This window comes from Microtus ochrogaster, unplaced genomic scaffold, assembly GCF_000317375.1.
Source record: "Microtus ochrogaster isolate Prairie Vole_2 unplaced genomic scaffold, MicOch1.0 UNK118, whole genome shotgun sequence".
NCBI classification, from domain to species: domain Eukaryota; kingdom Metazoa; phylum Chordata; class Mammalia; order Rodentia; family Cricetidae; genus Microtus; species Microtus ochrogaster.
Window position 1 is genome coordinate 547,566 of NW_004949216.1, and position 11,682 is coordinate 559,247.

Consider the following 11,682-nt stretch of genomic DNA (forward strand, 5'->3'; position numbering starts at 1 on the left):
TTATGGCTAAATTGGGCGGTAGTGGCGCACGCCTTTAATCCCAGCACTTGGGAGGCAGAGGCAGGAGGAGCTTTGTGAGTTCCAGGCCAGCCTGGTCTACAAGAGCTAGTTCCAGGACAGGCAGGGCTGGTACACAGAGAAACCTGTCTAAAAACGGGCTACAGATGAAGCTCAGTTGGCAGAGTGTCTACCATGTCTATCATGCAGGAAGCCCTGGTTACCATTCACAGCCCTGGGTGAACCCTGCTTCCTGCTGCTGTGCTACCAGTGCTACCCACCACTAGGAAGGTAGAATCAGAGTCAGGGGCATCCTCCACAATGCCCTGAGCTACAGGAGACCTTGTCTTTGATTTTAGTCCCAGTGCTAGGGTGGTGGTCCCTGGGGCTCTCTGGCTAGTCATCTTGACAGACTTGGTGATGACCATTTGACACTCAAGGCTTTCCTCTGGCCTCCACATTTGTCTACACACCCAACCTTTTGTGTGATGGGATATCATTCTGACACTGATGTCATACTAACAAGGAAGAAAGAGATAAAATGTCCCACTCTGGTATGGTCCATTGTTGAGAAACAATGGGATACTTAAGGGCTTGTGATGAAAGAGACTTTGACAAAGAGCTTGAACATGGTTGTCTCAGAGAGGCTCCCGGCCCTACTGGCAGAGGGAGCTTTTGTCACTACCAGGCATTCTTCAAAGAGAAATAGAAAATTACCAGAACTCGGCAGAAGAGTGCTGAATTCAGACCAGACTGCTGCTCAGTCCACAACCATGGCAGCAGCCTTTCCCCCCTCCTCCTGATCTCACGGATCCCAGCAAGCACCAGTCTCAGAGTCTGACTTGACTCTCTAGCACCCAGGCACCCAGATTTCTTACTTTCCCAAAAGAGTGTGCAAACATGCAGGACACACCAGACACAGAAAAGGGGGCTACTGATGGACCTGTGGTGGTTTTGATGAGAAACGCCCCTCTACGATCACATACTTAAACACTTGGTCTCCAGTTGGTGGCTGTTTGGAGGAGGTTATGGAACCTCCAGGAGGCATAGTCTTACTGTAGGAAGTACACCAGTAGGGTTGAGATTTGAGCGTCTGTAGTCTCACCCCACTTCCCGCTCTCACTGCTTCTTGTATTTGGGTAAAAATGTGATCAGCCAGCTTCATGCTCCTGCCACTATGATACGCCTTCCCTGCCACGATGGACTTGAGCCATCTGGAACTGTAACTCATAATAGACTCTTTCTTCCTTAAGTTGTTTTTGGTATTTTATGATATACATGATATTTTATCACAGCAAGAGAAGAGAAACTAATACACCCTTTCCCCGTTGCCTGCTGGGGAATCAGAGACAGCCTTTCAAGAAGCAACTCCCGCTTTGCTTTCTGGGCCTGAATTCTCCCTAGAGCTGCTGACTTGCTGTCTCTTTCTGGCGCTGGAGCTGAACTCTGAGTCTCACTATGCTGATATTTTTTTTTCTCGGTTCATGGCATTAATGAGTCTTCTAACAAACTTCTTACCCCTAAAAGACTGTCTGTCTCAGCATCTTCCTTGAGTCCCACATCTAAGGCGTTTCAAAGACAACCCCAGAGTCATGTGCTCAAGAAGAACCTTGTGACGGCAGGCTCATGGGTCAGCATAAGACTGTCGAAGGGATAAATTAGAACAAACTTTGTGTTTGGGTTACCAGTGATACCCTGTCCCTTGTGAACACTTATTATACTCTCCTATTCTGCCATACTCTGAAGCTGGGATGACAGGCGTGTACTGTACACTTGCTTTGTGGGGTGTTGAAGCTCGAACCCAGGCCTTCATGTATGCTAGGGCAGACATCCAGCCAACTGAGCTACATGCCATCGTCTCTAGAATTCATATTAGCTGTTATGATTTATGGTGTGGGGTGACCCTAGCAGGTCCCACTGTGAGTGGGAGAGGCCGCGGTGGGTGGGAGACAGATACACCATGTGGAGAGATCTTAGTCCTAGAGTTTATATAGAAGGAGGTCAAGGAGGCGAGAGAGAAAGCGAGAGAGAGAGAAAGAGATAGAGGGACAAAGAGAGAGAGAGCGGAAAGGGGGTGCAGAGGCTGCCTCTTCAGAAGAAGAACGACAGAGAGAGAGAGAGAGAGAGAGAGAGAGAGAAAAATGAAGAGAGGAGGCAGGAGATCCAAGAGATCGGGCTTGCCTTGGCAGGAAGGGGGAGACTGGGAGTGGGCAGAGCCTGTCCTTTAAAGGGACAGGGTACCCAAGTGACGGGGCAGGCCAGCATAGTTATACCAATAGCTCCTTGCAAACTTCCCATTATATTCTCCTAGACCTGGATTATCAGTTATGTTTATATTCAGATGAAGAAAACAACCAAATGTGCCTCCTTCTGCCTAGATAATATATATTATTATTATTATTATTATTATTATTATTATTATTATTATTATTATTATTATTATTATTATTATCACAGTCTCTCAGAGTCTTCTTTCCCTGAACAGGGTTGTGATACAGTACTCACTCACTTTTAGGTGACACTCCACACATTTCAAATCTATTAACTTAGTCGGATGCTTTTTCTCCCCGCTGTAAAGTGGCTCTCCGTGGATCTGGGAAGTCTGCTGATGGTTATGTCGTGGAAGCATATGGGTAAATTCCACGTGGATGAACTACTTGTATATACAACTCACTGGTACCTTTGAGTCCTTGGTTTATTTTATTAATTGTTACAATTAACACAGGAATAGCATTATAGAACCCATTAATTAATTTATTTTTGAGAAAGGCTTGTACAGATCATCCCAGGCAGCACTTGAGAGGCAGAGGCAGGTGGACCTCTGTGAGTTCAAGGTCAGCCTGGTCTACAAAGTGAGTGCCATGAGAGGCTCCGAAGCTACACAGAGAAACCCTGTCTCAAAACACCATCCCCCCAAAACAAACAAAACAAACAGATCATCCCAGGCTAACCCTGAACTCCATAGTGGAGGATGACTTTGAATCTATGATCCTCCCGCCTCTGCCACCTGAGTGCTTGAATTACAGGATTGTACTACCACACCTGTTTTACTCGGTATTGACTTTGTGTAAAAAAAAAAAGAGTTAAGATTATAGCTGAACTCCCCTTTACACCTGCCTGCTAATGAGAAAGCTGACCGGTTTATTTTGCAGGTGTTCCTTATTGTTTATTCAAGGAATGCATTATGACCCTGAGAAACAGCTTTTGTAACCTTTTTTATTGCCTAAAGTTTGTTGTTGAAGCATATATAAGCTGTGTAAACAGAATCGAGGGGGAATTAGAGCTGGAAAGAATAAAGCACATGACCCGCAGATTGCGTGTGTAAGTCCTTTTCCCTCAGATACATAGAAAAGTTTTTACGTCCTGCTACACTGAAGGCATCCTTCCTACAGCCCTGGTACAGTCCTGGGAGCTGCTCTCTTAGGCTGCAATATTTTATGAATCCAAAGGAGAACTGACACATTTGCCTTGGTTTTGATAGTAAAGAAAAAGCACCAAGACCTTCGGCTTTATTTGTAGCTTCTCCTTATCGGGCTGGAGGGGTCCTGCTGTTTACAGTTTGCTGACAGTTATTACTGAATGGATATCGGATGCAGTCTTGTGTTTTCCCTACACCAGCTGTCACAATCATGTGTTTTTGCCTTATCAAATTTTCAGATAACATTAGTTGACTTTCAAATATTGAACCAATTTTGCATTGGTGAAATAAACTATACCAGGTTGTAATGTGTCTTGTGGGTATAATAATATACAGTACACTTTGATCTTTAGCTTTGTGTGTATGTGTGTGTGCATGCACACTTGTGTGCATGAATGCATGTCATGGCTCACACATCTGCAGGTTAGGGAACAAAACATGGAAGAGGGCTCTTTGGATCTGGCAGAAGATGCCTTTGCCTGTTGAGATACCTTGCCAGCCTTCACCTTATTTTTTGACACAGGGTCTTTTTTTTTTTGGTTTTTCGAGACAGGGTTTCTCTGTGGCTTTGGAGCCTGTCCTGGAACTAGCTCTGTAGACCAGGCTGGTCTCGAACTCACAGAGATCCGCCTGCCTCTGCCTCCCGAGTGCTGGGATTAAAGGCGCGCGCCACCATCGCCCAGCTGACACAGGGTCTTGAACCTAGAACTTTCTAAAAGACAAGACTGGTTGGCCAGTGGGCTTTAAGGATCTGCTGATCTCCATACCTCCAGGCTCTGGGATTATAGGCACTGGCTGCCTTTACACCTGGGTGTTTTTATTGTTTTTGACGTGGGTGCTGGGGGATCAAATTCATCCTCATTCCTTGATGAGATATTTTACCAGCTGAGCTACATCCCAGCCCCAGTCAATTTGCCTTCAATGGGTCTCTGTGGAGAAAAGAATACTAAAATTATAAGAAAGGTTAACGGATCTTGAATTTTTAAAATAGAAATGACTTAATTTCTATTTTACTCTATTTACCCAATGGAAACAGCCTTAGGCCATGGGAAGCTGGACACAGTCACTCACCACAATTCATAATGTGGCGTTGTTATTATCCAACTCTAATGACAAAAGCTAGTAAGACTTCTGGATCTTCAAAGACAGAGTAGCCCCGTTCCTCAGTGCTTGGTACAAATAAAAGACCCTATGTTTAAACCATAAACATAGGACACTGAAGCCTACATGGAAGGACCGTCCAAAGACCTCCTGAATCAATGAAAATGGAGGTGAGAGCAGGGACTGAACTGCCCAGGTTTCTGCATGCCTTTGACGTGAGGCAGACGGCACTACAGAAGCCTTTCCCTGGCGGAAGCAAGCAAACCACCCAATCCCCATTCTCTAGTCAAACGGTGTTAGCAAAGCCGAGTGGCGCTGATCTTCTTTCCACTTTGGAAGAAGTGAACACGGAATCTGAATTTGCAAGGTAGTGTTGAAGGAGCTGAGGCTCTGTTCCCTGCCTGAAGCAGGCAGGACTTGGATTCTCCACCAGGGCAGTGTTAGTGGGCAGCCGAGCCTCTGTCCCCACTCAACATTAATTTATACTAATAGGCAGTATAAGGCAAAGCTAGCTTCAAATTAGGCTTCTCTCCTCCAACTCCGGCTGTCAAGACCATCTGGGAAGCTTGCTAAATTGGGAACATAGCCCCCAGCCCCAGGGTCTGGGAGTTGTATCGGTCTGGATTCTAAATCCCAGCATGCCAGGTCCTGACCCCTCCCTGGGAAGGGGCAGTACCACTCCCACAGGGTATTTAAGTGAGCTCCCAGAAAAGAAATGCATGGTCCCCCCTCCCCCCCATTCCCCCTCTGGGACACCCGAGAGCACAGGAATCCCATTAAACCTGGATATTTTTAATTTGGCTTGTTGTGATTTGACTTGATTGGGAGCTAGTGTTAGGAGAAATTCTTAACAAAGCTGACCAATTTTCTTTGGCATCACAAGGAGGTAGAATGGAGCTTATATTCTGATCACACAATCTAGTTCAGAGTCAATAAGGCCACTGCCTGAGTCACTGCCCCAGTTTACCGGGAAGGTGACTGTGGGGGAGGGAGGGTTTGAACTTTCACCCCACCCTCTGCAGCTATGCAACGTGAGTCAGGGCCCCATTTTTGTTTTTTTGTCCATCTGGATGGTTTGGAGAAGCTTAACCAGGAAGCTGAACAAACACACACGCCTGACCTTTGAGCTGTAGCTGTTAAAGGTAGTTAGGATCCACAGCCTCCGTCTGTAGGATACAGCAAAGTCATGTGCTACACTAAGAATCAGCAACATCACAAGAATAAGAAGAAATGCTAGTAGACAGCAATGCCAAGACAGATAAGATATTATTTGATGAGGGTTTTTAGGTGACCATCAAAAATGCACTTCAACCAGAAATTATGGACTAAAAAATTGTAAAAATACTCCTCTGAACTGGAATCATAGCTCAGTTGGTAGAGGACTTGCCTAGCACACACGAAGTCCCTAGGTTGGTCTCTAGTATCTCATTAAAAGCGGGGTGTATGTGGGCACATACCTATGATACCTGGGAGCTACTGGGGATTCTGGTCTATCTGACTCTAGAAGCTCTGGAATTAGAGGCACGTGCTACTTTACCTGGTTTTGTATATGCTTTAGGGAATCTGGACTCAACTTCTTGCCCTTCCATGGCAAGTGGTTTTACCCACCATGCTATCTCTCCAGGTCAGTTCTGTTTTGGGTCATATGACATCTAGTTACCCTGTGAAGCAAGTTGTTTGCCATAAATCCAGTATTGTGTGATCCACCATGACCTAAAATTTGATCGATGGAAGTGAAACATATGGTTGAGCTTGATGAAATACCGATAAGTAATGCAGGAATATGTTTTAAAGGCTGATGGCCCTTGGTCCTGTCACTTTAGCTACAAGCAGGGTATCATGGAAAGCTCTCGATAATTAAGAGAAAACTTGGATCCAGTGGGTTTTAAAATGTAGGAAGTAGGGTCAGTTCTGGTAATGCCTTAATTAAAAAATGGAGAATAAGGAACATTTATATATTTCAATGTTTACTTCTTAGTTATTTTTATTGCCATGATAAAACATAAATAAGGCAAGTTATAAAAGCAGTTAATTAGAGGCTTGCTTACAATTTCAGGTTAGTCCAGGACCACCATGGCAGGAAGCATGGCAGCAGGCAGGCAGGTATGGCACTGGAGCACTAGATAAAAGCTTATGTGTTGAGCTAACAACTAGGAGGAATAAAGAGCTAACTGGATCGGCACAGGCTTCAGAAGCCCCACAGTCCCCTTGACACACCTCCAACAAGGCCACACCCAAACTTTCACCAACTGCAGACCAAGCAAGCATTCAAATGTAAGAGATAGAGAGTCAAACTACAACATGCATGCTCCACCTCCAGTAAATAAATATAATAAAGGATTAATTTTATTTTTATTTATTTATTTTTTTTGAGACAGGGTTTCTCTGTGTAGCTTTGGAGCCTGTCCTGGAACTCGCTCTTGTAGACCAGGCTGGCCTTGAACTCAGAGATCTGTTCGCCTCTGCCTCCCGAGTGCTGGGATTAAAGGTGTGTACCACCACCACCACCTGGCAAGGATTAATTTTAAATGCCACAGGTAAAACACAAACGAGACATCCACGTGCTATGGGGGCTTCCTATTTACTCTAAGCCCCTCCCTATTCTAAGATGCCTGTGTCATAACTTTCCCTATGACCTACCTGGTTATCTTGATATGCAATCATTTTCCACCTTTCTAGACTTCCATTGCAATTTAACTGTTGGGGAGTATTATTTTAAGGTATGTGACTTTTGTTATGCTGCATTTGATTAACTGTGAAGCTGTGATTCTTTGCCTGTCTAAAACACCTGATGGTCCTAATAGAGAGTTGAATGGCCAATACCAAGGCAGTAGCAAGGACAGGCGGGGCTGGCAGGCAGAGAGTATAAATAGGAGAAATCTGGGAGAAGAGAGATCTAGGAGCAGAGGAGGGCGTCAGGGGCCAGTCACCTAGATACCCACGGAGGAAGAAGTAAAGACACACAGAAGAAAGATAAAGGACCAGAGATAAAAGGTAAATAGGTTAATTTAAGATAAGCTGGCAAGAAACAAGCCAAGCGAAGGCTAGGCATTCATAACGAATAAGCCTCCGTGTATGATTTTTTTGGGGGGGGAACTGGGTGTTGAGTGCCCCCAAAAGTCAAGAGTTAAATACACATTATGATACTTAGATGCTAGAAAACTCTACTGTAGGTTTGTGCTTCTGACTTGATTTTTTTCTTTTTTTCTTTTTTCTTTTTTCAAGATTTATTTACTTATTATGTATACAATATTCTTTCTACGTGTATGCCTGCAGGCCAGAAGAGAGCACCAGATCTCATTACAGATGATTGTGAACCACCATGTGGTTACTGGGAATTGAACTCAGGACCTCCGGAAGAGCAGTCAGTGCTCTTAACCCCTGAGCCATCTCTCCAGTCCCCTGACTTGATTTTTTTCATGCCTATCAATATCTTTGAAAAACATTCAGGGAGTGCTCAAGATATTCTCAAGTCCAGAATCTCAGTTCGCTTCCTGTCTGCAGGCCACCATATCACACCGTAATAATGGACTGAACCTCAACTAAATGCTCTGTCTCCCGTAAGGGGAGGCCGCTTGTTTGTTCTCGACTGCCCAGACCATAAATAACCACACAGAAACTATATTATTTAAATCACTGCTCAGTCTATTAGCTCCAACTTATTGGCTAGCTCTTAAATCTTTGGTTAACCTATTTCTATTAATCTGTGCATCTCCACAGGGCTATGGCTTACCAGGTAAAGTTCCGTCCGGTGCCAGTGGGGCTGCATGGCTTTTCTGAATCCTTCTTTCTCCTAGCATTTAGTTTAGTTTTCCCTGCCTAGCTCTATTCTGCCCTATCACAGGCCAATCAATGCAGGACTTTTTATTTTATTTTTAGAGACAAAGTTTCTCTGTGTAGTTTTTTATGGACCAAACTGGCCTTGAACTCAGAGATCTGTCTGTTCCTGCCTCCAGAGTGCTGGGATTAAGGGGGTTGTTAACTTGCTGAAGTCACGCTGTCTTTTCACAGCAGAAACCTTAAGACAGGCTCAGAGGAACTGAGTGTGGTTCCCAGTACCTATCAGACTGTTTAAAATATCAGCTCCAGGGAATCTGATGTCCTCATCTGGCCTTGACATGGTAAATGTACACACACACACTGTGTGTTTCAAGACAGGGTTTCTCTGTAGGTCCTGAAACTCTTTTTTTTTTTTTTTTTTTTTTTTTTTGGTTTTTCGAGACAGGGTTTCTCTGTGGTTTTGGAGCCTGTCCTGGAACTAGCTCTTGTAGACCAGGCTGGCCTTGAACTCAGAGATCTGTTCGCCTCTGCCTCCCGAGTGCTGGGATTAAAGGTGTGCGCCACCATCGCCCGGCCTGAAACTCTCTTGTAGACCAGGCTGGCCTTGAACTCAGAGATCTGGCTGTCCTGACTCCAGAATGCTGGGATTAAGGGCGTGCACCATCATTGTCTGACAAACTAACCCTTTTAAAACAGTTTTCAGATGACAAATGTGGCTTATCATCTGAAAGTTTATTTAAAGCTTTTGGAAATGACAAAACCTTCATGTATTATAGTTTAAGACATAGGAGGGCTCTGCTCAGCCAACCTTGAAATTGTGTTTAAATAAGCTGCCACCTATTAACCCAATTTAGTGCTCAGATTTTCCCCAGAGTCTGTCCAGCAGTCTACTGTCAATGTTGAATTACACTGCCGTGGAGAACTGGGTAGAACTTTCTGTTTCTGACCCAGAAAGACAGCTCAGCAGGTCAACTCACCCTGATTTCCACACCCCAGCGCTGGCTCTGAGTGTGAAGACTTGTAGCTGAGCCTCAAAACAATGTGCTAGACTCTGTTCACTCCCCCATGGGAAGTCTTACCTTCTTTGAGGAATGGATGGGGGTGTGGGAGAAGGCAAAGAGCAGGAGGGGAGGGGGTGGAAAATGGATTTGGCATGTAAAAGGAGAAAAGAGGGGTCTACAGAGCTAGTTCCAGGACAGGCTCCAAAGCCACAGAGAAACCCTGTCTCGAAAAACCAAAAAAAAAAAAAAAAAAGACTTGTAGCGGAGAATAATCTGAATTCAATGTCTATCATTTTTATGGTAGAACAATGACTCCCACAGCTTGCACGAACATGTATGAGACACATACATTCCTCCTCAAAATGTGTAATAAAAAAATTAAAGAAATTTAAGATCTAGGCATATCATATCACTGGGGAGGCAGAGACAGGCGGATCTCTGTGAGTTCGAGCCAGCCTGTTCTATAAGAGCTAGTGCCAGGACAGGCTCCAAATCTACAGAGAAACCCTGTCTCGAAAAACCAAAAAAAAAGTCACCTCATAGTATCTCATTCCTGTTTCTCATCACCCATTTCTGTCACAACTTGTGTCTCTGGTAAGTATTTCACCCGTTTATCACCTTTTTTATTTGATCGAGGACATACACATTTTACACATACACAAGGGATATTTTCACTGTCTTTTAAATAATATTGTTGGACATAGTGGTGTACATCTTTTTTTTTTTTTGTTTTTTTTTTTTTTTTTTTTTTTTTTTTTTTTTTTTTTTTTTGGTTTTTCGAGACAGGGTTTCTCTGTGGCTTTGGAGCCTGTCCTGGAACTAGCTCTGTAGACCAGGCTGGTCTCGAACTCACAAAGATCCGCCTGCCTCTGCCTCCCGAGTGCTGGGATTAAAGGCGTGCGCCACCACTGCCCGGCTTGTTTTGTTTTTTGAGACAAGAAATTTCTCTGAACTAGCTCCTGTAGACCAGGCTGACCTTAAACTCAGATCCGAACTCAGAGATCCGCGGCCTTTGCCTCCCAAGTACTAGGATAAAAGGAGTGTGCCACACATCTTTAAACCCAGCAATTGGGAGGAAAAGGCAGGTGGATCTGGAAGTTTGGGGCCTCCTGGTCTACAAAGAGAACTCTAGGACAGCCAGGGCTACGTAGAGACCCTGTCTTAAAAACAGACTTTGTTGACTTCCCAGGGGAGGCCTTACCCTCTGAGGAGCAGATGGGGTGTAGGGAGGGGAGGAGAGGGAACAAGAGGGAGGGGTATTTGGGGTTGATATGTAAAAAATAAAAGGCAATACCAAGAAACAAACAAACCAAGTCAACCAACAAAAACAAAAAATACTGTTTTAGCCACACTTACTAGATGTGTGACTATGTTTGTCTATTTTATCCCCTTCCAAGTTTATTAAGTCAGGGATTAGGTTACTACTGACACTCGTTTGGCCTAGAGATTTCTCCCCTGTCCTTCCCTCATGGGTTCTCAGTCATCTTTCAAAGCCAGAGAACAACTTTTGTGGTCTCACCTGATTTCTCAATGACCTTGAACACACTTCTGGTCACAAACACCTAGATGTTAATCACAACTGCTCAATGTGCTGTTGCCAATCCTGGGCAGCATGAGGTTTCCCAGGAGCCAGGTGTCCCTCCCTGCAAGCCACCTGTGTCTGGTCTTTTCTTGAACTTCGAAGCAGTACTGTGGTCTTTGCCTGTAACTAGCACCTCAATCTTGTCACACCTAGCCCCTTCCAGGCAGGGAAGCAACCTTCTAACGCGTAAAACCTGCACATCTGAGTCTGCATACTCTAGAACAGCCTGTGGTTCTAGACTCCTTTGGCACACCTCTGTCTCCAAAAATATTTAATTATGATTCGTAACAGTAGCACAAGTAAGTTATGAAGAAACAACAAATAATATGGTTGGGGGTTATCACATTATGAAGTAGCAATAAAAATACTTTTATGGTGGGGGGGGTCACCACAATATGAGAAACTATATTAAAGGGTCACAATATGAGGAAGGTTGAGAACCACTGTGTAGAACAATTTGCTCTTATTCTTCTGGATTTGTCAAGTTTTTCCAGATATGAGTTGAAAATGGGTATAATACATGCTTGTTATTTTAGCCCTTAGAAGGATGAAGGAGAGGGATCATGGGTTTAAGGCCAGACTAGGGTATATAAATAAGACTGTCTCTAATAGTAACATACTGTAAACTTTAAAAAAACAGCTAAAAGCCGGGTGGTGGTGGCGCACGCCTTTAATCCCAGCAGAGGTTTAAAGGAAGGTTTATCAGGAGGCAGAGGTAGGTGAATCTCTGTGAGTTCAAGGTCAGCCTGGTCTACAAGAGCTAGTTCCAGGACAACCTCTAAAGCTACAGAGAAACCCTGTCT